Source organism: Plectrocnemia conspersa, unplaced genomic scaffold (genome assembly GCF_051122295.1).
Source record: "Plectrocnemia conspersa isolate PC_06_02 unplaced genomic scaffold, ASM5112229v1 ptg000006l, whole genome shotgun sequence".
In the NCBI taxonomy this organism is placed as follows: domain Eukaryota; kingdom Metazoa; phylum Arthropoda; class Insecta; order Trichoptera; family Polycentropodidae; genus Plectrocnemia; species Plectrocnemia conspersa.
This window is the reverse complement of record NW_028277170.1, coordinates 14,680,590-14,707,349: the sequence shown is the minus strand read 5'-3', so window position 1 is coordinate 14,707,349 and position 26,760 is coordinate 14,680,590. Positions and strand designations below refer to the sequence as shown.

At 30.6% G+C, this 26,760-nt stretch overlaps 1 protein-coding gene across 8 annotated transcripts in view; it reads left to right on the top strand.

Annotated features, from left to right (window-relative positions):
• Positions 1-26,760, top strand: part of Mgat4a (alpha-1,3-mannosyl-glycoprotein 4-beta-N-acetylglucosaminyltransferase a) — a 108,064-nt gene that overhangs the window by 73,574 nt on the left and 7,730 nt on the right. The window lies entirely within an intron of this gene.

Here is a 26,760-nt window from a genome sequence, read left to right as displayed (position 1 = left end):
TATGTAAAAAATTTGTATGTAATTTTGTAGGTAACTATTATTTTTTTTAAATATGTAATAAAAATTATGTCCACATATTTTTTTCGACCTCTTAATTCTGGTGCACCGCCACTTTTTCCCTTGATCAAAAGTGCACCGTGACTTTGAAAAGGTTAAGAACCACTGCCATAACCTAATGAATAAATAACCGATTATTTATTCCATAAAATCGCTCTAATTGTTTTCTGTTCTATTCTCTCTTTAATTTGCATCACTATTTTATTCCATTTGTCATTTTCAAAGTAAAAACGTGACATAATGCGTAAAAAAAAGATTTTCAAACACAAACAACATTAATACTTGCCTGTCAAATACAGACAATTTATTGACATGCGTTTCACAGACAATAGTATAAAATGTGAGAATAAACGATAAGCTCGACAAAATCTTACGCATCTTGATACACCTAGTGAATAAATAAACGGTTATTTATTAAATATAATGGCCCAAATATTTTTAATGCCTAATTAAAATAAAATATATGTATATATTTTCTATGTAATATGCTGTTGAAATATTTGAATAGAAACGCAGATAGTTGTGAAGGCATTGTTCGCACATGCGATTCATGCAACTGACACATTAAAGCGGCTTTCAAATAAGAACAACCGACAACTAGCAACTGGAAACTTTTATTGAAAAATCCATTAGAAATTGAATTAAATGGAGTCTCACACCGTGACATCGCAATATCGCTTGTAGGAAATTGAAGGAACTTAAGTTATTGATAATACGCGCCAGTTGAAAAGCAACTTAAATAGCTTCAAGAGAAAACAACTTGCTATTTATTCGATTACATTTTTTTTAAATATTGAATCACAATAGTAGCTTCGGGTGTTTTATAGCTGTTGCCAGTTGTTCTGATGTAAGATCTAATTAAAGACGAAAATGTGTTTATTCCCATATTCACATTGATTTATAGCGACATGTAGTACTAAAATTAGGAATAAAAATCAACACGAAAGCTTTAATCGGTCTTAATTTTCTTTTCGAACATTTTTATTATTTTTTAATTAGATACTACTACGAAAATCAAATATTTTAATATATAATATAATTGATATCTCTGTGTCAGTACATAATAGTGGGCAAATATTACCCGAAATCGAACCGGGTTAAATAATGGAAAAATATCCGAGAAGTGGGTCATGAATTTGGCCGGGTATGCCCTACTTGTACAGTTACAAAACACTTTCAATAGCAGGAATAAGCGCAGGCCATCTAATTTTTCTTCAATTTTTGATACTCTGTGTCAACTACATTACAAAATTCTTTCAAAGCTTTCACGCGAACAATATATATAGATATAAAAATGTGAATATATTTTTACAATAACGCATTTCAAGTATACAAGTACACAATCTGCAACAGTCTTAATCGCGTTGTGAATTGTGTAAGCTTAACACCCAATTCCTATCAATGTTTTTCCGAGAGATAAATTTAGTTTTACATAAACATCACTGACGCCTCGTCTTCTATCCGCCAAAATTTCAGTTAGCATTATCTCCACAAAATGCCACGATTTTTGAAGTCAAATTATTCGTCTGATGTTTCGCCCGGTTGGTTTTGAAATTCTAAAAGTTTGACTTGTGCGTCTTTGTATTGTAAAAGGAAGCGAACTAAAACAGAGAATATTTTCTTTGAACCGTGGTTTGAAACATCAGTTATTATAGTAACACAGGTATGAATCCGGTAAGGCGATCTTTTAATTCTCCTATTACTATTGCCACTAACACATTTACAACAATAGCTTCTGTGTGTTTGAACGAGCACATTCTGTACGGCACTTTTCATATCTAACGTCCTGTGGAGTACTTTTTTCTTTTATAAACCGTGCGTACGTAAGCTGCAGGCGTCTTCGAAGTGGGTCACTCTAGATTCCGGACGTCGAGCTGGATCAATGGATGAGGAGAAAGAAACGACAGTTTCTGCGATCTATGCTGGTCCGAAGTTGAATCAGCCTTTTCTATATTACGGTCCAAGCTGGTAGTCTTTTGAGGTTTAAATGTTTTGAATTTCAATGTGGATTCTCAAATTTTTCAGAAGGGGAAATTCCTTGTTGCTAGAGTGCCAACTCCTAATCTCTTTTCGGCGGGACGACCAATCAGAGAAGGGTGGCGAATTTCTAAGAATATACATTTCTGTTGTCCGATAAGGCAGATTGTAAACGTCTGCGCGCGTTATCTTTTCTCAATGATTTATTTTAATTATTTGATTGGCCTCACGCGGTATTTTTTCTTCAACGGTAAAAAAATATTTTATAGCGCGTGTAACTGATAGTATGAGTTAATCTTTTCATTTAATTTTAAATAGGGGAGTGGTTCAGTTGATGAGCCCGACACCATAATCGCCGCACTACTAAGCGCTGCCGTCAATTTTTCTTTATTTTTCATGCCTTTTTTTTAAATTGTTACCATGGGTTTTTCTTTTTCTGAAAGCGGGACAATATGTGCTTAGGAACAACGATATAGGCTACCTAAAAACGGAATGTTCTCGCTCAAAACGTCACATTATGTATATATATATATAAATCGTGATAGCAATACCGTTTTAATATGAATTTATTTATTAATTTAAATTACATTTGAAACCAATACGCTTCAGAACCTAAAACAGGAATTTTTAGAGAAAAGTTTATTGTCAACGGAACCCTTCAGAACAAACGAGCAGACGTCGTTAACGTGTAGAGAGAATCTCTTCTTGCTCTTAAAAGTGATTCCGATATCTTTCGAGATTATAGAAATAATCTGATGGCGAATGTTATTAAGAAAATGACACAATAGTGCAAGGGCACTGGTTGAAGAAAGACAAATTCGATCCGCAACAGATCGAATCCATCTAAACAATTTTAAATCATCTGCATACAGAAAAAAATTGAATTTGTATTTATTTCATTAAAAATAAATAAAAACAGACGGCCAGGTTAGGTCCTTGAAGAACCCCTGAATATGTGAAATATTTATTCGTCAATCGGTTGCCATAGGCTACAAACTGTATGTACACTCAAATAACTAGAATAACCGAGGTAAAGTATCTGAGCAACCGAGATTAGACAATCTTTTTAATCTTTGACAATCTATGACAAACCTTGTCAAAGCCTTTTAAAAATCCGTATATACGACTCCAACAAAAAATGTTGTCGTATATTGTCAAAGATTTAATTAGTCGAGAGCAGACGGATGTCCTGATCTCTTCAATAACTTATAAAATACGCGTCTAACGATCGATAAACTTTATGGAGTGTCCATAACTGTGATTTATGAAACAGTTTACAAATGATTAGATTGAATGTTATTCAGCACACGTTTGGTGCCTAAAAACAGATCAGCTGCGAGACTTTTATAACTTTCGGATCAAGAAACTATGGATTTACTTCCCTCGTTATCACAAATTAATTTCTCAAACATAATTTTGCAGCTTCTTAAAACTGATTAACGGTAATTAAAGTTCACACCACAAGAGTCACGACATTGTTGAGTAATCGCGAATCTCAAAAACACGCATATTATGTACTTGTATAACACTAATTACTCGTATACGTAGCTACAAAAGCCGATCGATAATTAACATGCTGTATAAATATAAATCCATTCTCTAGAACTCGAATATATTTGCATGCTTTTCACCTTAGAGTAGTTGAAGATCTAATCTGATTTTTTTATGGACTTTTAATAGTACTTTTGAAGTGAAAAAAAATGAGAAAATTTTTAGCACACTCATACCAAGCTATTAATTCCGTTTTCAGATATAGCTTAGTTTCTATTAACTTAATTCTTTAGCATGTTGCTTCGTGTTTAATATTACACTAAGTATCCTTCTGCATAAATTAAACGCTAATTTTTAAGGCATATTTATATACCCTATTAAAATATTATTTTAAAGCTTAAGAAAACGAATAAAGCATTAGTTATTTTAGATACAAGATGTATCGATTCAGATTTTAATAATATAAGGAATTGAATGCCCTTCAATTGTGTCATATATTCTTTTTACAGTAATTATACAAAATATACAATACTATTTTTCACAATTAATTTAGCATAGTAATTTCTTTATCTTAATTATTTTTAATTTGTTTTCAATTGGCAAGTCGACATTTGAAACACATGGTCGTTTAGGAGTCATGCGACGAAAATTTTTCTTATCACGAACAGTTAATTCCATTTGAAAAGTTAAATATAAAAGTTCAAGCATTTGAAACCAAACACTTGTTGAAAAGTTGAACATATTGTCTGAACTACATTATCCTATATGTGAATTCCAACCATTGTTTTATTAATTACATTTTCTTCGAAATGCTCTGAACAATAAATGGAGTATTTAGTAGGATGCAAATTAGTACACATAATACTCTTTATTATTATTATTTTTAATTTATTATTCTTTAGAAACCACCAAAAAAATATCGACGAGAAATAATTAAAAAGCATATCATATGTATTGTAATTGCTATTATTTCTACTGTGGTTGATTTAATTTATAATTTTCAACGTAATAAATATGTAAAGGTTCTGATATTTTACGTTTAACAACTTTTTAAATATCCAATATAAGCCATAAAATATTGTTAAAATTTACGAATTTAATTTTATTTGAATATAAAAATCAAATGCCTGCACTACACTCTCTGGAAGTTGTTCAAGGTTGGCCAAAGATGGAGAATATAATGGGTTACTTCGGTCGAGTTTGGTTCTGTCCGCTCTAAAATCTCTCGGAAGTTGTCCGAGGTTACCGAGAATGGGAAGTAAAGTGGGGGTAATTCAGTCGACTTGCCGTCGTTCAGTCGAGCGCTTCCGAACATTGTCGGCAAAAGGACCGGAGTCAAAGGGTCCGAAGTTGGAGCTGCTCTTTGTGAGCGGTGAGATACTTCCCCTTTCGCACTCTCGCGTGTTAAGTGACGAGAGAGAGAGATAATGATATGGTGTTTCGGAAACTGAGATAGAACGTGTAACTCGCTTCAATTTCAGTAGGCGCGTAGGCGTCCTATGGTCAACACGCATGTCGAGCGCTGCATCGTAGTCACGTGGTCAAGTTACAATACCACATGCTTATCGGGAACTTCAACAGACTCTTACTGCCATCTTTGAATATTTTAGGGCACGTTATTATATTTTTATTATATTAGATATCGTTATCGTGAAGCTAATTATCAAATCATGTGAATGTCATAAAGTCCATTGTAAATTCAAAATAATAAGGCCAGTTTTGATACACAATATATTTATTTTCAATTAAATTTGTGGTTCGTAAATAATAACACTTACAATTTTGTCCCAAGGAAAATTATATTTTTAAAATATATCTTAACTAGTAATACGATCTATTAATAGAAGTTATGCAATATTATTATATTTAGGAGTACATGCGCAAATAAAAATGTGTAAATGTGCAGCATCCTTTTGGTCAGTATTCTCGCTGAAAGCAATTAAGTACCATTATACTTTATCTGCGTATGTCAAGAGCTAAAAATATTTGTGATAATTAATTCCAATGTGGGATGTTCATTTTAAAAGGAGGCACATAGCGCAAATTACTTTTTTTTTTAATTTTCAATAAATAACTATTGAACATTATTTTTCCATTAGGAATATTTTACTGCACTAAAATCACATCTCATAGATAAATGAAACAAAAATTGTAAAATAGCCGAAGAAAAAAAGCCAATGATAATACAGTAACCTCACTTTACCTCAACCGCATAGAACGTATAAAAAGACACTATTTCCAACAAAGGTATTTTCGCCGATATGTTACATTCTCAATTTTACGATATTTTCCATGAATATTGACGCAGCCTTATCTTTTGATTCCGAGTAATATTCTTTTACTCTTACATTTGCAGAATATTAAATATATATATAAAAAGTATGTTATTTTTATCTTTAGCTTCACGTAACATTATATAATACATACATAGAATGACCAATCAATTATGCAAATGCGCAAAATTCAATCATTCATGAACTATGTTTTTGATATATTATACCTATTTATATCTGTACCAGCACGTTTCCATAATTTCACACTTTTATTGCAGGTATTACAGCATAATTGAAAATTCACAATAGCACCGCAACCGATGCTAAATTAAATGAACATACCAAAACATCTATTCCGAAATTACAATTCGACATTCCATTTCATAGACATTGAATATAAAAACGCATTGAAAACGGATGTCAAATATTTGCAAATATAGTAGTTATAAAAAATATTTTTCATTTAAATAAATGGTTAATCAAAAAAATAATTAGTTAAACCAAAAGATTTTTTTCATAAATTAAAATAAAAATAAATTTAGTGTTAATTAAGAATATTACATATAAATATTATTTTTATATATTTAATACTAAGCCAATGTAATTGATATTATAAGTTATTTGAAAGTCCCATGGTTGCCATTCAAAATAATGTGTCTCTCATTTGAATACTCATTGTCATTACCGAGTTATCAAACCTTAAAATCTTTCATTTAAACTCCGTTGCTGTATAAAAATATAAATATTAATTAAAAGTTGTGAGGAGGATAAGCAAATAAAAATCATTCTAGTTTATTTTACCAAAAAAATCTTAAAATTGAAAAATTATTACGCATGTATAATATATTATCGATCATTATATGCCTTGCAATTCGCCCTTCTTTGATATTATCACGTGATACGTGATACTATAATTTATTACACGTAATCCATCATCAAGACATTATACATATATTCTCAACACTGATATGGTTAGTTATCAATCACAATTTTTTTTAGTTCGTTTAATATGGATTCAAATTTTGCATCCATTTCGTATCAGTATACCGTTCACTTTATATAATATTTTCACAGCGTTTTCCAAAATTGCGAGCCGCAAAGTCTATTCAAGCATTTTACAAAATAAATATAAACATTTACACTAAGCGAATGATGTACGAGATGTTATCTAATAGCACGTTAGAACGCGTCATTTTAATCCGCCATTAAAGATCACCCAAGTAATAGATCGCCACCTGAGTTTTGAAAACGTAAACAAGAACGTTTACAAAATCCTTTCAAAGACTATAAATATTAATCAATTTGTTAAATATTTTCCCAACTAAACAATAAAATCTAGGTCGATGTAGTCTATACCGACTTTCAAAATTTTTTCATGAGCTACTTTTTTAAAAGATAAGCATCTTCGGTTTCTCGAACAGCCTTTTAGTCAGTTAGATTTTATATATGTATTGTATATAAAATAGCTAACAATAAAGATTGGATCCGTATCGACGTTTATTTTGTGCGGATTTCCATATAAATTAAATAGCTAGAAATAAATTAACTACGGTCGAATTATTTAACTGATTGAAATTTGCGACGCACACCTGTTTTTGAGATAAGCGTTAAACGATCATATAGTATTGGCCTTTCAACCGCTTTGTTTCGTTCAAAGAACGAATTCTGCGAATTTCAGTCGTAGTAGATACAGCCGATTAACATTCTAATCACAAAAAATTTCAAAGGCGTAAAAGCATTTTTGTGTAAAAGAAGAAGCGTCTCATTGTCTAGCGTTTTGAAACAAAATAATGGCGCATAAAAGACCATTGACCTTGGAGCGGCACTAGTCACTTTAGTATATTGAGAGAGAAAACGACTACGTCTGTTGCTCAAATATACAAATTATTTCATTCTAAGATTGTGTAAACAAATATTCGATCAATTATTAAAATATTTATATAGTTAAAAATCGGTCAAATAATTCAAATATTTTATTGAAAACCTTATAAAAACCTCATAGTTGCTGAAGCATTTTTTTAAATTGCTTAGGGGCAGTATTGCCAATCCGTCAATGATCCGTTACTTTTAGCTGCGAGTGCCCTAGAGAGTCGCAATCGCGTCCCTTATTCTTGCTCGTCACAGCCAGGACGTCAGTGCTAGAGAACATTCCTTTCGCACGAGATATCTTGCTATGCACAAAGATAGTTTCGACGATGGATATAAAGAGCTAAAATTATTGAAATTAAATGGTGCTCAAATATGTTAGGTATGCACCGTTATCTTTCTTTATTTTCTTAAATATGTAATGCTTTAATTTTTATTATAAAAGGGTTTACAATAACTTGTATAAGCACTCACTTTGTGGCACCATCGTCAGTTATTCAAGAACTTCGGACTGCTACACCACTTCAATCCATTAGGACTCTCTTGCATCCGACACTGACCCCCAATTTACTGTGTCACTTTGACAATTAATTGACAATTTACCTTATGTACGATACGTTAGTTAGAGCATCCTTGAATATTGTTTCATTAAATAAATATAGTTATATCAAGACAAGGGTTTAAAATAAAATTTTGTTGTCGACTTTAAATTTTTGAATAGCATTAACGATTCAGCATTTTTCGTTTATATTTAGCCCTTTTTCTACATAAATGAAAACAAATAGGTCAGCAGTTTTGAAACTAAAAATATTTTCATTTACTATTTATCATTTCCTTGTGCTCGTACTACAATATATATCTCACATTAGTACACATTTCGAATTCGTACGCACGATCGTTTCCGTTTACGTAAACACAAATAAAACACACAAATACGACATGTTTACATTGGTGCGTATAATATATGTCCTTTTCCTATATATATTATCTATAAAAAGACAAAATTTAAGCATTTATCATTCGTGTGTATATAGTAAACATCATCGGTTACTACCGTCTCTCGAGGTTTGGTTAAATATTGCGTATATTATATGTTACGTGAACTCGCAAAGCTTACCATACTCAAACGTAGAAGATACGTGACGATTCTGTGATACTCAAAATTTATAGGAAACACATGTTCATATACGCTGTGTATACTTGAACCCTAATTAAATTCGCAACACTGACCCTGACATTCGCATCATAAGCATAAATGAAGATCAATTGCGTATGACTTATAACTAATTCGTTTAGATATGACTAAAGATACACAATGTAAACTTTATGTGCAACCTGTTCCAAAAGTCGTTAAAGTTTGCTTCCAATATATAATAATACTTAAATTAAATCTGTAGAAAAATGTATATTTTACGGCCGAAAGGGTATGACTTTGCAGCCAAAAATAAAGCTGGTAATAATTTATTTCATAAACATATATAAATTACCGCATATATAAAGAAATGTAGATGCCGATATCAGGCGGTGGAGTTGAAATAACAAGTCGTGCGATTTAGAGAGTCCTCGTTGGAGTGTCGAGTTGAATTATTGTCGGCTGTGATTTTGTAAACCAGCTGGGATCTGTCGTGATATGTTATTGTAATGATTCTGGACTAAAGATGAGGATGTTTGATATCCATTGCATCGCTTCTTTGACTCACTTACGAAATGTGTATACGCCATAAAAGAGAAACGGTCCAGGTGGTCACTCCGGAGATCGGTTACCAAAGTATAGAACACAATAATATAATGCGAAGGGTAGAATACAATGTCTACCGCGCATCCTTTTCACTTTTACATTTTATCGAAATGGATGTGTTATTAGATGGTCCTTTTATTAACACCATCAATAATCTCTCTTCCATTGCAGTGAAAAATACTTTGGTCAGCCTAATTTTCGTTGTTTGAAATTTCTCTTTATTATAAAAAATTGTGCAAGTAATTAAATCCTTCACAAAGTAATATCGACTTAAAAATTGGGAAACTGCTCGAAAACAGTAATAGTGATTTAAGTTTTCTCACTTATTTATAGTATTACAACTACTGCGCATCAGATTTGAATATGTCGGAACTACAGGTATACATTTGTGACTACATTCGAACACTTTTAGGATCTATCATTACCTTTTTAGACCCATCGGTTGTAATATGCATATTACAATTTTTAATTATTGTGACGATGCATAACTGTAGTGTGTTAGGTATAATGGATAAGTGATACAAATATTACCCACTCTTGCTCTTTTACGTCTCCCTACTTTCCATGGAGTCAGAATTAGCCCCCTCCTCCAGATTCCTCAAATAAACAGAGGGAGAGCCTATAGAAGCCACGTTGGGGACGTCTTCACTGGTCTAGCTTATTTTTTTATTTATTTTATATATATATATATAGTGTTTTAATTGATTCATGAATTTGAGTAAACTTTAATACAAACAATCATTTGTGTATATATGTATATGTTAATTGACTTCCCGATTATCCAGGCTAATTTATCTATTACAAATCTGATCGTCATTACTTGACAAGCAAAAATTGCGATCAGCAAAAATTCCAGTAAAAAATTAATTATATTAGATTTCAGACTCAAAAATTCCGCAAACAAAATTTGTCTAATGAAATCAATATACATTTATAATTATATGTAGATTGTTATGTATTGGATCGGCCAATCAGGGGTTTATAACATTTATTTATATTTGAGAATACTCAAAATTCATACTACAAAATTCATACAACAATGTCATATTGTACTTTTAATCGAAATACACACGCTCAAAAAAATTATATCTCCAAATATCCAATTAAACATTAAAAACTTGTGATATTGCTTATTTTTATAATTTCAAGATGGTTATTTATTTTTTTGTTTATTTTGTAAAGTTGTCAAATATGGAGTAAAAAATTTTACACCTTAAGCTTAAACCATATATGTATGGTTATCGTCCCCTTATTTTTTTTTCGTTACATGTAATATTTATTTTAGATTGTGAGCATGCATAAGCTTACTTTCTTTTTCACAGTAAAGTTTCCTTTTCTAAGCATCGAATTTATGCTTCTTATTTGAATCAGACAGTGTTTGAACTTTATTTTTTCTGAAAGAAAAAAAACAATAATACACAACATGCTTCACGAAAAAATACTAACGGTTGTGTTCCTACTGCATTTTAGATATTTTCAAGAATATTTTATTTGACAAATCATATTTCGATCGATAATGCATTAACATGAATTTTTTGTGAATTTTTCAATTTCAATTAATAAATTAATTAATCAATTCATTATTATAAGTGACTTGCGATGATAAACAGAAAGCGCGTTATAATAGTTGTGTACCTTAACGACTTTAGTGCGGGAATCGAACTGCGTACATATTTATGTTTTAATTGTTTACAAATATATGTAAAAGAGAAATGAGAAGGAACAATAAGAAAAATTGATTTAAATTTAATTTAAAAATTGCTGTGATATACACTTGCAATGTAAATAAATAGCATTGCTTCTATTCTAAATTTAATTACATAATATTTCACGTAAATATGGAAAAACACCTTTATTTTGTAATTAAAATAAACTTAATCTAACATAAAAAAAAATCAGTTTTAAGTATACAATATAAATAAGATCTTTAAAAAAATGGGAATGCACTTCTGTTTTTAATATAATCCACTAAATCACTTTAAGCATTATTTAGAATTTTTCTCCAAGATATAACCAGTGTCACCATCTTTACTTTGGTTCAAGATTCACATAATATAACATTTACTGCAATATTTTTTTCTTTGGATCGTATTAAATCGTTGTTTTATTTGGAATACCTGAACAATGAGGTAGTTTCATTGATGAAATAATTACCTGATAAATTGCTTGAATTAAAAAATTAACTTTCAGGTATAAAAAATACATAAGTTTTCAATATGCTTTCATTTGGCTGAAAAATAACATTATCTAATTACAATGCTGCTTTCTGTGTTACATACATATGTATATAGTAACAACAACACGGTAATCAAGTGTGTGGTGAATGTGGTCGTGTCTATAATACCCGTCGTCGGAAATTTCACGTGTACACAAATTACCAAGTCCCAAATCCAATATTTACAGCATGTAAAAGTTAACAAGTCACAGTCAGCCGCAAACGTGAGGTTTAACAATGAAAAGTAATAGTTGTAGGGTTTGAATCAACTCCACTAACTGACATTGAACGTGACATTTATTTGCTACTGTGTGTCGTTATTTTTCTATGGTTTGTCAGGTGACTATGTTTAGTGTCATATTCGTAGTCTACACACTTTAATATAAATTTATGTACATATTATAATATTACTTTTAGTGGATCAGTTTTTAAATATTCACAATATTTAATAATAAAGCACTTTTATATCGATTTTATTTACGTGCATTTTAGATAAATATCTGAAAAACGTGTTTATTAAATCGACCGACCATAGAATTTATATCAATAAATTAAATCACTCAATGAGCAGCAATACAAATTTATAACAGTATTTTACAACACAATAACTATAAATATGCAATGGAAAATGATGATTGCCATGTTCCCATGCAATAATATAATAAACATACATATTGGTAGTTTTAAAGCCAAATTTAAAGAGTAATTTTCATTTTAAATGAAATTCTATATCAAGCTCACTGGCGCTAAGGCGATTTGCACAAAATCGATTTTGCAATAGACGACATTACCTCAGACGGTTCGTACTTAATATATTGTAGATAAAAGTTTTAACCATCACGCCACAAAGTAACCACGAATACTTTTTGCTTATTGTAACCACAAATACTTACTGATTTTAATGTACCATTTATTAATTTTTCACATTTGTACGATTTATTTACTGTAAAAGTAGCTGAACTGTTAATGAAAAATATCATAAAAAAATTCTCAAAAGCCCTCTTATTTAATTCATCGTAATGTAATTTCTGAATAAATATATAAAATGTGTTGACATTTAGATAATAACCTTGAATATGCTTTCCAGGTACACTTAATTAAATATTAGAATTGGGAATGAAAATACGCATAGGAACACCATGATGTTAATAAGAATAGAGTACATTTGTACGTGACTTATATTTTGTTAATTAAATTAATTTTAACGCATTTGCAAATTTAGGTTTAATTTTTATGTACACCATATGTGTTTATTTAATTAAATTAATAGAGCTTTTGATGAAACTAATTTAGGAGTATCATACATAATTCAACGAAATATAAATCACCGTTGTCCTATATATAATATATAATTTGACTAAAGAAATTTATAATAATTAGTTATATATTTTATATATATTATGTATTATTAGATATTTTGTGTGTACGGTGGGATTACAAAGGAAGTATGCAATACGAAACTCTTTAACTTGGTCTAAATAACAGCAAGATTTTATTGTGATCATCTAGATCGTTTGCAAGACGATGTAAAGAAAGGCCACCACTTATCAATAAAAGTCGAATAGTTCTCAGTGTAGCGAAATTGATTCTTTATATAATCAAGGAGCTTGGCTAAAGAATTTTATCTCATTCACCTTACTCTACAGATCTTGCCCCTTCCAAATACCATTTATTGCAATAAAGGGGCTATCGAAATATTTTGAATCATAGCCTCCATCGCGTTATGCTAATGGATTAAAAAATTCCCCAAAGGGTAGGATAAAGCTATATTTTTAAAAGGCAGTTTTAATCTGAATAAATAAAATTAAAATAAACATTTAAAATTGATTTTGATTAATTCTATACTGTATATTGTAATATATTACATTCACAAGTGTATTATAATATAATAAATATTTGATTATGTTTTGTATAATGCACATAAATATTTATATTATTAGCACCTACAATTATGTTATAAATACATTTAAGCATTAATTTATAAACACGCAAAATCTATGTTGCACTGAAATTCCAATTTAAATGTGTTAAATTCTGTAAATACCATTAATTGATCAAAGTGAAAATTCCGATTCATGGGATTGCAACAAGTACTGATAGTATCAATCGTCAGTATGTGTGTTTAATACGTCCCAGGTGATATTTTTCACTGTTTACCAGTCGAATGATCATGAATTTCAATTCACATAGGGCTGAGTATTATTGGATTCGTAGTAACCGTGATACCATTAAATGGAAACTAAATAATATATTGATGCATAGAGCAGAATTATTATATCGACATCAACGAAAACTTGCAGTATTTATTTAGTATGGGCGTTTCTTTATCACATATAACATCTATATTTACTAGTCTAGAAAAAATTAGCCAATAAAACACCTCATTTTTTTATCTGAAACATTTCATTTACACAATTGCAAAAGACCTATGAAGCCAAATATCTTGGATCGATAAGGGTCTTGTTTGCTTATTATTTGTCAAATAACTAACAAACGCTTGATCATCAACTGATTATATAGGTGTCATTTAGGGCTTGTCATTCAAAAACTCACTAATATCAAATAGTTTCCCTTACGACAACCATTAGGTATGAGGCAAGAGTCTGTTGTGCTCAGCATTTTTATCCTCACAAAATTGTTTTTGCCGTGTGTTTTGATAAAGTTAATACATTTTATAATTGAAAATATTATCTCATTTAAGTCAGATGAAAGCTTTCTTGAAACTTAATTATCTCTGTGAACAACACAAAGAGTGTTCAATTATATGAATACTGAGGAACTTTTTTTTCTTGGGTGAGCCAGGAACTATAATTAAAATAAATTTATCGATACGATAATATTACAGAATACAGAATTTAATTTTCAAATTTTGGCATTTGCACTTTTTTAACAACAAAAAAATGTCCAATAAAATTTGCATATTTCATACGTATTTTTGTTTTCATAACTCTGTAATGCCTGCACTACACTCTCTGAAAGTTAGCCAAGGTTGCCCAAGGACGGAGAATATAGAGGGTTACTTCGGTCGAGCTCGGTTCTGCCCGCCTAATATCTCTCGGAAGTTGTCCGAGGTTACCGAGAACGGGAGGTAAAGTGCGGGTTATTCAGTCGACTTGGCCAGCTTCGAGCGCTTCCGAACATTGTCGGCAAACGGACGCAAGTCAGAGCTGCTCTTTCGAGCGCGAGCGGTGAGATACTTCCCCTTTCGCTCTCTCGCGTGTTAAGTGACGAGAGTGAGCGAGATAATGATATGGTTCTTCGCAAACTGAATTAGAACGAGTAGTTCGGTTCAAGTTCAGTATGCGCGTAGGCGTCCTATGGTCAACACGCATGTCGAGCGCTGCATCGTGGTCACGTGGTAAATTTATAATACCACATGCTTATCGGGGACTTCAACAGACTCTTACTGACATATTTGAATATTTTAGGGCACTAAAATGGGAATAATTATATTTTTGATAGTATATTCTTCTTACAGATATCGTTAATATATTTTTTTTCATATAAAATTAAATAATTAGTGGTACTTGATTTTGTTAAAAAAAATCGTTTCGAATATCCTAGTGTATTCTGGTAGATCGGTTTATATAAATGTCACACCATAACGAATTCCTATTTAGAATCGATTGCGACAAAGTCAAGGATAATCACAGATGTGGTGTTCGTATTCTGAAGTATCATTTTGATGCCTTATGGCATTTTGCAAAAGCCGACAAAGATTTTGTGTAAATTGAATATTTACGACCGAAAAGTTTTCACTGATATTGTATTGGTGAGTGCCCTCACAATCTTAATAAAATGACAATTTAAAAATTGCGATTATTTGGTACATTTTTCGATTGCGCACAAATATGCCAGCAGTACGTGACAGAAGCCGCCGTCCGGACGGCATATGAAATTTGTGGCAGTGTGGTCTCTTACACGAAGTCGTAAGGTACATAAAATATTCTGGTTTTATCTTTTTATTATTAGAGCAAATTTTATTTATCTTATTGCTAGGCAAAATATAAGCTTTAAATTTTCTCATGATAATACAATTCAAAATAATTGTACACAATATATAAATAAACAATAATGTGGAAATATATTGTAATTCCTTCTTCCTGGTAATATAACACATAAGGTATTTGAATAAAATGAATTGATTGATATATTTTCGCTTACGTGAATATATAATAGTAATAAATTAATAATAACAATGAGCTACAAAGCAACACACGTGTGTACAATCGGTACACCAAAAAACTACATTATATATAATAGATAAAAGCAGATTATATAAAATTATTGCTAGTTTAAATCTATTATTTCACCTAAAAGTTTTGGGATGTTCCAATTTTGTAAACATAAAGCCAAATTGTACCGTCCTTTTATTATCGTTTTTTAATTCACAAATCTGCAAACTTCTCTCTTTTTAGTTTATTATCGTTTGCGAAAAAATTATAGTTCAATGGTAATTCCTCCATTAAATATTTTTGACGAAAATATATTTATATTTTATGTAAATTATTCATTCATTATAAGGATTATGCTATTATTACATATCAAACTTGTGTTTATGTATATTTTAAAATAGTATGCGCATTTAAGTAAAAAGTATTGACAGACAATATTTTGTGTTGTGAAGCTTTTTCCGCTCATGTATAATCTTCTTTCTAGTAGCTGAGGGCATTGGAGCTTTTCTGATGTTTTATTATCCTTAGATGAAATATATTTCCATTACTCAAAAGTTATTTTTATGCAACTTCTTTTTTATTTCCGTGTTCATGCTCTTCTCTTAACTGATCCACATCTTATTCTTCCATTTCCGATGAATGTGTGACAAAGTAGGTATTTAAATAACAAAGCAATAGACAAATATACTAAACCATATTTGATTATTTGAGGTGATACCAGACTTATTGGTTTTGTTTAAAACATAGCTTGTGTACATTCAAAATCGTATACAAAAAGTAGCGTGGTAATCATCTGGAAAGTGCAATTCGCGGTTTTTGTGTTTATTAGCTGTTTGGTTACTTTGTTTATTAAAGTAAGGTACAACGGTTTTTTAGTACAAACGTATATTAATAGACATAAGCGCATTTGTTCGTTACGCCGACAAAAACTTCGACTATTCGTAAATTTGAAGGACAGGAATCTATTGGTTTTACGACCCGTTTAAAAATATTTTTCAAGGATGATTCTAACAACTTTGTTTGAATTGGATTCTTTTATATTTTAGATAGGTAAAATATTTAGAGCTCTCTGTCCTAAAAATAAGCTAAGAATTTATAGTTTTTAAGGTAGCCTTTAACAATAATGGAGCGGCTGTGTTATATTATATTTCATAGAGTACTTCAATTTGAACCTGAGTACGTTATATGAAAAGTTAGTCGTACATGGCGCGCTTGCTATACGAGACCCCACTGCATATATAATATAATATAAATAAAAGGTTTTTTTAAGGTTAAAAAATTATAAATATGAAATGTTGTAATTAAATGCATTTAATTAGGTATGAATATTAAAATAAGTGCTTCTTAACGTAATACACATAATTATATAGTATGAATATCGAATACGTTAGAAGATATTATATATAGCCCATTTTTGACTGAATATATGATTCAATATAAATTATCATTATTTAAACTAGTATTTTTACTATTATGTAAGACGTCGTTGTTTCTTATTATTAATAATCTAAGGGTTATTAGGTATTGCGGAAAACCCTTATCAAGAATATAAAGCAATTCAATATATTTAGTAACAAAGGATTCATTATATTGGTTTTTGTAAGGAAGTAAAAAGGCCACCAGAATGTAATAAATTATAATCTAATGTTAAAAGTAAAATGGAATATAATTCTCCCTATAATTCTTAATTACTAAGACGCGAATAAAATGAATTCTTTGTATACAATAATTATTAATATAAAAAATCCAATTGCATTAATCAACTATAATTATTTACTAAACAATTTAAAACATAATATATAAAACAATAGTAAAGGCACATTTAATCTGATGTTTATTTTAAAAATATTTAGTAATATATTGAGCTGCCCTAAATTGATTTGTATAGGCAGGGTTTTTTTGTCATGTAACGCGGTGGAATGGCGTTCCTTTTTACGGTATTTTTACTGTTTCAAAAGCAATTGTTTCTGAATACACGTGCGTAACGACTGAAAATCTGCGGAACATTTATTTTTACGTAAATATGAGGTCATTAGTTTTATTTTCTTTATTTTTAAATGTAAAAGTTTAACCCCAAGTTGAAAATGAAAGAAAATTCGTGTTACTTCTCAACCGACAGTTCCACTAAAAAAATCCAAGACAATAACAAACACCAACAGAAAATATGAAAGTATTGGTGCAAGTTGATGACTTAATCATCTCAAGCGATCTTGAGGAGCAAGGACGAACTCGGTAAAAATGTATTTGGTCTTCACTGGTGAAAATATAAATATGTAAATGTATATATTACTACGTATGGAAAAGTGTTAATCATATAATTGTACTAGCAGCTGCCAAATATATTATATTGTTACTAGTAAAAATATATATCTACCGGTGAAAATGTATTCCTTCACGATTTCACCGAAATGACATGGATAGATTCGAGATTGTTTTTTAGATTTTCTTTTAGGAATAACCTGAAAATTGCTGGTTTGGAATTAGAGAGAGGGCGGCATAAGTGATATTTTTTTTTCATAAAAATTCACAGTATTTCTTTTAATGACATGCATTTTTCTGGCCAAATTCAAGAATTTTGGACCCTGTTATTAACGTGCTGCAGCTGCTGTACATTTCGCACCACGAAAATTTAAATTAAAATGATCCTTCTATTGACTCGAAATCATTTTATTCTTGAGGGGGCGTAACCCTAGGGGTGGTTAACCTCGCGGCCAATGAGCCTCTTCAGTGAATCTAGATGGATTGCTTTATTTAAGTGATATTTACATGTGACAAATGGACGATTACGGCGTGACGTTTCTCACGATGAAGGTGAATGTGGCGCAGGTGGTGATGCCGGTAGATGATTCTCAAGCTACTTAGGCTGCGTGCGGCGAGTGTCAGGTGTGATTTTCAAGTCTGTCGGTGAGGGCGCGTAGCTGGTTTCTCCGGATGACTGCTGGTAGATCGACTGCGTCGCTGGCTCTCTGCTGTCTCCGGCCGTCTCGTATGGTGCCTCAGACTCTGCTTCAAATGCAGTGGACCGTCTGTCGTCTCCTCGTCGGAGTCCGGGCTTATATCCTTTAGAGAGATGCACGCTAGCTGGCCAATCGCGAGTGTGCATCGATCTCCTAGCCAATCGCTGCAGTGGCTTCTTAGAATTCGAGGAATCGGATGTGTATTTTCGAGTTTTTCGCTTGGCGTCAGACTTTCGAATTCTTCGGAAAGGGTTTGCATTGTGATTAGGGATTCCAATCCCGGGCCAAAATTTTGATCCCGGGATTTCGGTATTGCGATTAGTCGATCCCGGGATCCCGGGACCAGTCCCGGGATAATTTTCATGTTATTTTATCGATAAAAATAATTTAAAATGAATAATACAATATTTTTTTACATCCGTTTTTTATAACGTACAATGTATAAAGTACGTATAATTTTAGTCTTGGACTTAAAATAGAAAATAATATAATAAAAATAAAAAGGGAAGGTCTTATTTATTTATTTGAGAAGATAAAAAATGAACTTTTGACAATGTATGTACATATGTACATTCATAGACACAATTAATGGAAAACATTATTTTGGAAAAAACTCACGAAGTAACATCAAAGCATCAAGCGTTTCATCATTTAGCCTTGATCTGATTTTGCTTCCTAAGCAGCCTGCAGCTGAAAAAGCACGTTCAAACTCACAGCCTCAAAGATTCACAGATGACACGTGCAACTCGCGCAAGTTTGTATACGAAATATAACGATTTTGTCAATAATAATTCGATTGTGCTTGATAAATCAATCAATCCAAAAAATTCGGGATTATGTTTTATAATCCCGGGACTCATCGGGTATTGAAAATCGTTCGGGATCCCGGGATCCCGGGATTGGAATCCCTAATTGTGATGATTGATTGCGTCTGTACCGTTTTGTCACAAACGACCCGTGTTATGTGTGATCAAAAGAAATCCCTTGTGCCATGATGTTTGTCTCATTTTTAATGAATGAACGTTTTTGGTCACGGTCATTAACAATGAGACAATTGCCTTTTTAAATGTGCTTATATGTGTGATCGCCACAATTCCATGTTGAAAGAGTCGATTAAAAATCGATGCTAGATAGCAAAAATGTTGAGTTTTCTCTTTGGGATCGAGTACTTGCCCAAGATATTGATGTTCAGTTGATATTTGCAGAGATGGAAATTGGAAACATGTCAGTCAGACTACCACTAAACTAAAGAAATGTTTAGTGGATTTTGCGAATATATTTTCGAAAAGACATCCTGAAAAATATTGCGTTTGATATATGCTATTATTTCTATTTCCATTTCTTCAAGTGAATGTTGACGCGGGTTTTCGTAAATTAATCTAATTATTACCCCAATAAGAGCTTCGTTCAAGATCAATACAGTTTCGGCACTTTTGTTTATCAAACTTGTCGGACCACCTTTGCCACTTTTCGATCCTTCAAAATACGTTGAGCTGTGGTTTCTCAGATTTCATTCGGCCATAGACAGCAACAATAAAAAAGTGAATCGAGACGTTTTGTCGAACAAGAATTAGACAAAGCTTTGTAAATCACTAGAAACCTTTATTTAAATATATGCTACTTTGCAATTTTAATTTACATTTAGTCTTTAGTTGTATATTTGTATTTATTCGTTTAACTTTAGATTTGATATATCTAAACTAAAGATAAAAATATGATAAATTTTGCTTAATTTTTTAAACGCTTTGTGGCTATAAATTTCATTAAAATTGAATTTGTATATAATTTTCCTTAGTAAAAATCTTGACAAGAAGTGAGTTCTGGCACATTTTTTTTAAAAAAAAAACCATGGGTATAGATAATCTAGATACAGGTGACAACTAAATTTATTTTATATATATAATTTCATTTACCGTATGAATCCACATTCTCGAGAACTACGCTTAGAAATCAATAGTTAAACGTTTTGAAAAAAATAGATTTATTTCTCACAGAGTAATATTAAAATAATTTGTAACTTTAATTGATCTAGTTTTTATTTGAATTTATTTTAGAATAAATAATTTTATATAGAATGATTAAATAAATAAATTTGATTCTAAATTAAATATAAAATCTGTTAATTCTTCATTACGTCAATATATTTATTATACATAGATATAAATTTGACATATAATCTCTTTATACATATTTTTCAGGTTACGAAAGTTTTTTTTCTTGCGTGCGTGTATTGAATGAGGCTTTTTTTTCAGGTCATATACTCTTCGAACGAGAAACAGGGTCGTATCTTCGGGCCGATTCAGATCCGAAAACGATTGAGATGCTCTGAGACAGATCGTTTTCTAGAGACTGGATGTTTTTCCTAGATAACGCCACTCCGGTACTCGAGTTTCCTCTCATCCATTATTCTCGAAAACATCCCGGGCGATACGGGCGCTCGTCGCGGCCGCGAAAGAATTTAAAACCGGTGACGTCACTAGGACCCACCTACGCCCCCTCGGTGTCCTGGTTACGCCCATCCGACACCCGCCACCTTCTGGGTGCTCTGTGTGTGCACATCCAAAGTTAAACAACGACTCGCCCTATATGTTTGTTTCTAAAGGCGATGCTATAACCCTGACACGTCAACCTTGTCATCGATCTCCTCGTGTCATCTGATCAGAATCAAAGGGTATAAACTCGCAGCTCCTCCGCCTTATAAACATTAAAAAAAACACGCATGAACTCATTAACTCCTTATCTACATGAATTATGAAATATACCTTTGCATATTCATTCAATAATCGAATAGCGTATTTAACAATGTATTTGCTCTCGCATAGATAGTTGGTTCCAGTGCACAAGCTGGACTTCTGCAAATATAGATAGGCGAGATCTACCTTATATAAATGTTTAATTATATAAACATTCATACGGTAAATCAGCGAGCATATTCCTTCAAATACAAATATTATATTAATGTGGTACATGGTACGAGGACCTTATATTACTGATCTATACTCTAATGCAAGGTTATCCATTCTATGTATAAATATTTTTTAAATTAAATTACTATTAACATTCCAAAATATTTTAATATTTTTTAGCATAGCTTCTACGTTATATCTTAATAAAACTAGTGAAATTACTGAACTGACGATGAATTTATTAAAGAATGTCTTAAAGGCATAGCAGAAATAATTTCCATTTCATGCATTATACATCAAGAAAGCGACGTTAAAAATGTACTATATTATAAACGTCGTTATTAACAAAATTAATTTAATGAAAATTAAACTGTTTAAATCTATGTTAATTTCAAGTTTCTGAAACTACAGATACACTATCTACTTAATGAATATTATAATTAATGTATCAAAACATTTATTTTTGACGAGCATCTTTAAAATACCATATGAATCGCTACTTCCTTTATTAAACCAGATATTGATGCATTGATATCGAAAATATAAGCTCAGTGTTCATCTTAAGAATAATATAGCATTGTTTTTTGTGTGAAAAGTAAAGTCGGTATCGACTCATTGGTAATATAGGTTACAACTATAGCTAAGAAAATATTAAATTATCTATGTGCCCTTGATAAATTTTTTTCGGGCATCGCGACTAGGGATTTAAAGATTTTTTGCTATCTCTAGTTTACATTAGACAAAATGACAATATTGTTTTTAGATTTTGCTCTTTTAAGATTAAGTTTTATATAAAATGTTAGAACGATGCTGAACGGGAAACAATTTAGTATTTATTCTTTTTGTTAGAGATTTTTATTTTTATAATATTAATTATATTTTCGTCACCATATTCATTATCTTATTTATTACGTCATCGTGCTTTTTGTGGAGTATGTTCATCATAGCTATCCTGTGTTTAAAATATAATATTTTGATTTTTCATTGGACTTTCTCGTCCAAATTTAGTTTGACATAATATCTGTTTTAAATGCGATTTACAACAATTTATATTATTTTGACAGTGTTGAATTTATCTGATATAAATATTAGGCCTAAGTAAAACATATGACTTAAAAAAAGTAATTTTCAAGTACAAAAAAAACTAGACACACGTATAAAAATAAAGGATACGTTCAATAATTTTTTATAACCGCGTATAACTAAATCAATGAGTTACAATATACCAAAAATCGCATACAAAAAGTTTATTAAATTATAGAAAAAGAATTAGTCTTACCATATTCCTTCTAAAATATTTATTCATATTTTTATAAAAACGCTAACAATAATTTTTTCACATTTTTTTCTTAGAATTAGCATCGCTATACAACAGTAATTTTCTAAAACCACATAAAACTAAACCAACGAGTTAAAATTACCGAAAATTGCACAGAAAAGTTTATTAAATTTCATAAAAATATAATCTTATCATATTCCTTCTAAATTGATATATAAAATTTTTACAAAAAAGTTAATCTTTTTTCACATTTTTTTTTTAAATTATCATCGCTATATGAGTCTTAGGCATAATTTGGGAACTGATTCGAAATCACTTTCATCAGTAGAAGAGATAGTCAGATAATGATTCTTCACAAGTAAAATTAGCCTCAACTACGCATGTTGATTTTTCCCTTTGACAAGTGATTAAGCTTTGCGATGGCTTTGCTAATTTTCTGTACAATTTCTGATATCCAGAAATGCAATTCTGAAGCTCGCGTTGAAACTTGAATGCTCGTTCAGAATTATCATATTTTTCAATGAAATCGTTTTCCAATTTACTCGAAAGTTGAAGACCTTCTCGAATTACACTTGCAGTGAGGGTGACTGTCGTTTTCTTGTTCTTCAACGGTATCAAGAACTATCATTGTCATTCATGACATTATACTCAAGTACTAATTCGTCTACATCGTTTTCGGTATATGTTTCAAAACCTTCTCCGCCAATTTCATGTGCTAAAGAAATTATTTCAGCTAAAAATGTCGACATTTTGTTGGTTTCATTGAATGTAACACATTCGACCCAAATTGATTTTCAACAAGAATTTAAAGTTTGGGGTCTTATTTGAGACTTAGCAAGTGCAACATGATTTAAACAGTCCAAAATAGAAAAACTTTTCCAAATGTCAGTTACTGTCACTGGCTTATTATCTATAATAAGTGCTCTAAATATAATATTTTTTGATAGTGGAAATTATGCCTTGATCCAATGGTTGGATGATGCTTGTTGCATTGGGTGGAATAAATAGTACCTGTACAATAGGATGTTCTAAATATAGATTACCTGTATTTTCCTCGACAATCACCGGAAGCGATATATCCCGAGACAAAATTCTCCGAATTTCTTACCCTTTTAACATGTCAAAATGATCTAAAATAGAAATGATCTAAAATATAAATGATCTAAAATAAAAAGATGCTTCTTGAAATATGATATAAACAGCATAAAAAGAAAACTGAGTGTACTGTTTATAGTCCTATAAGACATTAGATAAATGGACTTCAATTTCTGCAAATGATCTCCACGATATGAATTTCAACATTGGAGATTAATATTTGATTTTACTCCTTTTATAATAATTGCTCTGATACACTCCAAATTTTCTCATTCCCTTGCATTTTAATGTTCATGGCGTTTTTTTGCTAGGCAATTATTTCACTTCCATTTCATTAATAATAAATATTTAAAATTCAATGGCTGGTTACTAAATTAATTAATTACCTAATTAAAATTAAAAGTAACACAACATCCGCCATAATCACTTCGAATTATATTCATTTTGCTTCGGAATTCAATGTTAATTCGGAATTGATTTTACCATCGCAATTTAAAATAAAGTTATGTCCATATTTACAAATATTGATTAATATATTTTTTATTTAATATGCTCAAAATAATATACACTTTAATATAGAAAATAAATTTTAATATAGCTTTTGATTGATGTTGCTGTTGTTAGTGTTCTTTTACTAGCGTTTTACAATATAGTAAAATTGTGAGAGCAAATTTTTTTGTCAATATCTTGAGTGGCGAATAATTGCAAAATATCTGTAATTTATTTATCAGAACACGAAATAGAAAATCTTGGATAACTAAAAATAATTTTCCAGTTCTCTGATTTTAGTTTTCTCATTTTTTAAAATCATTTAATTCTTTGACATACCTAATTAAGGCTGTAATAATTTTGGCAAACCGAGAGTTAAAACAAACAATTATGACATTTTCTCGCTGTATCTGCCGTATCGTTGTGGATACAATTCGGAGTGCGGTGTCTGCAAAGCAAACGGCAGAACAAGGCAATGGGAAGTTTCGCTCGTAAAATTTAATCTCGAACAAATATATACACAATAATAATTAATTTGTTAATGTTTAAACGATCACCATGAAGCCTAAAGGGATTGAAAACGCTAATAAGTAAAGAAAATAAGCATGTAAAAGAAACGTCCTTAAATTATACGCTTAAAACGTGACTTATTAGCGTATGCAAACACAATACAAGACACTACTTGTCACGTAGACAGCATAATTAGCATACACTAAATAAAACTTGTGACCACACACTTGAGAATAAATACTGGTTCGAAAAATACAGGACAACATTGACTGTAATGTAGACGGTTTTTTAATATTTATGGCTCAACAAAACATTTAAAACAAAGAAAAAAAAAGAATAGAGGAAGTGCCCTTTCATTCAGATTTATGTGCTAATTATATACTTGCATTGTAACGACTTCCGAGACGGTGGTGTCGAATGGAAATAAATATTATTAACTCTCATTTTTAATTTATATTATTATAATTAATATTTTACCAGTTATATTTTTTAATTTCCACATTTTTAAATTTAACAAATAAGCTACTCTTTATCTTAAAGTTATTTCACATTAGAATTAACGTGTTATTATATTTAAAAATACTTATTATATCTCAAAATTTTCTCTTGGGATTTTAAGTTGTTTTGGGCAACCTTCCTTAACATATAATATACATGCTGTATAATAAATTAATGTGGTTACTATGCGGCCAAATTCAAAACCATCAACCCTTTGAACGCAAACTCATCCCTAATTTGCGACGATGTATGGCAAGGAGCGTTGCCGTGTGTAATCGGATTATTGCAAGAACCGTTCTTATGCACCAATTAAGTCTGTATTGAAAGTGCATAAGTATTATATTGTTTCAATCGAAACTGAAATTAAAAAGTTAAAACTTATACTCGAATGCAATATGAAATAAGGATAAGCAAAAAGTATTACTAGCCTTAATTAAATATCCCTGAACAATGAATCCAAAATTAATAACGTTATTTATTTATAATATAAAAATGTTCCTGTATCTAATAGTTCATTAAAACTCAGACATCTTTTAGAGCGGAATTTAATAAAAATACATCTAAATATATGTAATTAAAATATTTTACAAATTGCAGACTTGCAAGATAATTTGAGATATTGAGATGCATTTAAAAAAGGACAGAAATATGGAGCATAATGTAAAGTATATTGTTGTCTTTTCGATAGCAGGAATAATTAAAGCTAAACTTCGTATTAATTTTAATTTTTAATCCTTTGAAGTAAAATATTTTTTTCCTTTTAATTCATTGCAGTCCGTAAATAGTAATTAGTAAATTGTTCACTATTATAATTCACACAGCATCAATGGTTCTCAAAGCATGTTTAATGACACGGAATTCTTATACTAAATATATCGATGTATGTATATTACAATTACTTACATATTTACATACTTGATATCTGGTTATATTTGTCCATTGTATAATATTTCTCGAAGCAATTTTCCACATGAAGATACGGTTTTCGCTCACATATTTTTAAAAATCTCCTCGTTTTTCTTTTGCCAGCTTTTTTTTACATAATATAGAAATTTACTATCTGTGAATAGTACCTATCTGATGAGTCCCATGTAGTGCACATCATGACGATTTTCTTGCAAATACTATAATATTATTGTTCGTTCATCTATAGTCTACAAATTCTCCCTTGCGTTTTTATTATTGCTTGTGTTAGACATAATTGTATCAGCTAAATATAGTTTTTGGGAAAGTA